Source organism: Colobus angolensis, unplaced genomic scaffold (genome assembly GCF_000951035.1).
Source record: "Colobus angolensis palliatus isolate OR3802 unplaced genomic scaffold, Cang.pa_1.0 Scaffold107, whole genome shotgun sequence".
NCBI lineage: Eukaryota > Metazoa > Chordata > Mammalia > Primates > Cercopithecidae > Colobus > Colobus angolensis.
This window is the reverse complement of record NW_012111697.1, coordinates 3,283,844-3,287,911: the sequence shown is the minus strand read 5'-3', so window position 1 is coordinate 3,287,911 and position 4,068 is coordinate 3,283,844. Positions and strand designations below refer to the sequence as shown.

The following is a 4,068-nucleotide window of genomic DNA, read 5'->3' as shown; positions in this document are numbered from 1 at the left end:
AATAATACAAAAATTAGCCTGGCATGATGGCACATGCCTATAATCCCAGTTACTTGGGAGGCTGAGGCAGGAGAATTTCTTGATCCCAGGAGGCAGAGGTTGCAGTGAGCTGAGATTACACCATTGCACTCCAGCCTGGGCATCGCAGTGAGATCTGTCTCAAAATAAATAAATAAATAAATAAAAGCCAGCTTAAAAGGTTACACACTGTAGGATTCTGTTTATGTGACATTCTTTTTTTTCTCTCTCATTAAACCTTTTTAATGGGTCTCAAAATTCTGTGACAAATTTTTGGTCAAGTTGTTTCCATTAAAAAGCACTGATTTTAAACACTAATAAATTAAAACTGCCACACGCAAAAAAGAAAACCAAAGTGGTCCACATAACATTATCCTTTCCTTGAACTGAAAGTTTTACGATGCATTGTTATCATTAACCAGTCTTTTACTACTAAACTTAAATGGCCAACTGAAACAAACAGTTCTAAGACCATTCTTCCACCACTGATTAATACCAGGTTGGCAGGTATTAGGGATATATTCATTTAGCCTTCTGAGCTTTCTGGGGAGACTTGGTGACCTTGCCAGCTCCAGCTGCCTTCTTGTCCACTGCTTTGATGACACCCACAGCAACTGTCTGTCTCATATCACGAACAGCAAAGCAACCCAGAGGTGGATAGTCTGAGAAGCTCTCAATACACATGGGCTTACCAGGCACCATATCAATGATGGCAATATCACCAGATTTCAAGAATTTAGGGCCGTCTTCCAGCTTTTTACCAGAATAGCAATCAATCTTTCCCTTCAGCTCAGCAAACTTGCATGCAATGTGAGCCGTGTGGCAATCCAGTACAGGGGCATAGCCAGCACTGACTTGGCCTGGATGGTTCAGGATAGATCACCTGAGCAGTGAATCCAGCTGCTTCCATTGGCGGGTCGTTTTTGCTGTCACCAGCATTGTTACCATGACGAACATCCTTGACAGACACGTTCTTGACATGGAAGCCCACATTGTCCCCAGAAAAAGCTTCACTCAAAGCTTCATGGTGCATTTCAACAGATTTTACTTCAGTTGTAGAGTTGACTGGAGCAAAGGTGACCACCATACCAGGTTTGAGAACAACAGTCTCCACTCGGCCAACAGGAACAGTACCAATACCACCAATTTTGTAGACATCCTGGAGAAGCAGGGCTTGTCAGTTGGACGAGTTGGTGGTAGGATGCAGTCCAGAGCCTCAAGCAGCATGGTTCCACTGGCATTGCCATCCTTACGGGTGACTTTCCATCCCTTGAACCAAGGCATGTTAGCAGTTGGCTCCAGCATGTTGTCACCATTCCAACCAGAAATTGGCACAAATGCTACTGTGTCGGGATTGTAGCCAATTTTCTTAATGTACTGCTGACTTCCTTAACAATTTCCTCATATCTCTTCTGGCTGTGGGATGGCTCAGTGAAATCCATTTTGTTAACACTAATAATTAGTTGTTTCACAGCCAGTGTGTAAGCCAGAAGGGCATGCTCTCGGGTCTGCCAATTCTTGGAGACACCAGCTTCAAATTCACCAACACCAGCAGCAACAACCAAGACAGCAGAGTCAGCCTGAGATGTCCCTGTAATCATGTTTTTGATGAAGCCTCTGTGTCCTGGGGCGTCAATGATAGTCGTGCAGTACTTGCTGGCCTCAAATTTCCACAAGGAGATGTCAATGGTGATACCACATTCATGCTCAGCTTTCAGTTTATCCAAGACCCAGGCATACTTGAAGGAGCCCTTTCCCATCTCAACAGCCTCCTTCTCAAATTTTTTAATGCTTCTTTTGTTGATGCCACCACATTTGTAGATCAGATGGCCAGTAGGGGTGAACTTGCTCAAATCTACTTATCCACTGACGACAATGTTGATATGAGTCTTCTCCTTTCCCATTTTGGCTTTTAGGGGCAGTTTTCATGACACCTGTGTTCTGGTGGCAAACCTGTTGTGAAAAGCTATGTGACATTCTTTAGAAGATAAAACCCTAGTGATAGCACATCTGTGTTTCATAGTGGCTAGGGGTGAAAGGAAGATGTGACTATCATTGATCTTTATCTTGATTTTGTTGTTGGTTACGGGAATCTGTCTGTTTGATTCACAGAACTGTACATCTTTTCCTGAAAATGTTCATTTTATTGTGTGATCATTTTAAAAATTAAAAAAAAAATCAAATCTCTAAAAAAAGAAAGAAAGGGCTGGGCATGGTGGCTCACACCTGTAATCCCAGCACTTTGGGAGGCTGAGGCAGGCAGATTGCTTTAGCCCAAGAGTTCCAGACCAGCCTGGACAACATGGTGAAATCCCATCTCTACTATAAATACAAAAGTTAGCCAGGCATGGTGGTGCATGCTTGTAATCACAGCTACTCAGGAGGCTGAGGCAGGAAAATCACTTAATCACTTGAACACAGGAGGTGGAGGTTTTAGTGAGCCACGATCGCGCCACTGCACTCCAGACTGGGCAACAGAGTGACTCTGTCTCAAAAAAAAAAAAAAAAAAGAAAAGAAAAGAAGAAAGAAAGAATGAATGAATGACATCTGGGTTTCTGGTGTGGGCAGACTGTGGGTGGTGTTGCCATTTATAGAGGTGGAGTAGGTTGGGTGGTGGGGCCAGATTAGGGAGAGGAAGTAAGGAGTTAGGTTTGGTCTTGAAAGTCTAGAAGCTGAGATGTCTCTGTATACAGGTGGATACACAAGAGTCTGGTGCTGGCAATGGAAATGTGGGAGTCACGGATGTTTACAGCCATTGTGATGGATTAGAATGCCTGCAGAGAGGAGAGAGAAAACGAGCAAAGGTGGGTGGGGTCCGAGCCTGAGGAACACCTGCCTTCAGTGCCAGTTGGGAGGGGGAGTTGGGAGGGGAAGGAGGGAGAGCCAGCATCAGTCCTCAGAGCTTCCTTCCCTGTCTGGTCTGTGGCCTCCAAGATCTTTTCGTGGATGAGGGAGACAGCTTTCAGAGAACAGCTGTAGGGGCAGGGAGGGACCGCAAAATAAGAACGAGGGACGAGGAAGAACGTCTTCAGAAAGTCAGCAGGTCTCGTCAACTGCCTGTCTTGGGTTCTGAGTAAAAGTATGGGCTGTGCTTACTGCAGAATCACACTTCCTCATGCTCCTTCCCCTTCCCTCCCGACCTCTGAGCCCTCTTCCACCTCCGCTGCTGCAGAGGTCACAGGCCAGAAACCTAGAAGGCAGTCCGCAACCCTCAGGCCTGATTCACTTTCCCCACACAAGTACTTAAACGTTTTCAATTTGTTATCAGTTTTTAAAAGAATGTAAGATTTCAAAAACAGCAATAACAACGGGATTTTCAGTTTGGAAAATTGGGAAGTATGACAGAGCTGCCCCTGCAGCCCCACGCGGTGACAGAAGGTGAAATGAACCATTGCACTGTCCAGTTGCCACCCTTTCCACCACGCCCTGCAGATCTCCAGCACCAAGATAAAAGCTGGTTGCCATGTATCATTTGTTTGCACATGGTTTCTACACTTTTATGTAACCTGGGTTATCATCCAGCAGTCACAGCCTCTGCAGAGCAGCCCAGCAGAAGCAGAGACCTGCTTGGCTGAAGGAAACTTAGCAAGATTTATATTAGGTACATAAACACTACAAGCCAGGAGGTGAGGTGACACCAGCTTTTAAAAACATTATTGAGGCTTCATTGACACACCATAAAATGCACCCATTGTAAGGAGAGAGTTCAATAAGTTTTGACTTCTTGTGTGACCCCCACTGCAATCAAGTAATCTAACATTTCTATCACCTGAAAATGTCCCTCTGATATCTTCCCAGGCAACACCCTCCACTCTCCCATCCGTAGCCCCTGGCAACTACCGGTCTGCTTTTTGTCAGAGGCCACACTGTGAATCAAAAGAAGGTTAGCTGGAAAAGCTGTAAGCAGAAGGGTTCACTACAGAGTGAACAAGCAGACCAGCAAACATGGGCTAGGGAAGCAGTCTGCTGGCCTGCACTGGCTGGGGATGCCTGGCAGTGTTCCTGCAAGTCATTGGATTGTTCACCAAAGGACTCACAAACAAGGAGTT

The 4,068-nt window shown here is 45.4% G+C and overlaps 1 pseudogene across 1 annotated transcript; it reads right to left on the bottom strand.

Moving 5' to 3' along the window:
• Window positions 1-247: 247 nt before the first annotated feature.
• Window positions 248-1,922, bottom strand: LOC105515995 (annotated as a pseudogene). The gene has a single exon (XR_001002420.1). The product of XR_001002420.1 is annotated as an elongation factor 1-alpha 1 pseudogene (transcript).
• Between the last annotated feature and the right edge of the window lie 2,146 nt (window positions 1,923-4,068).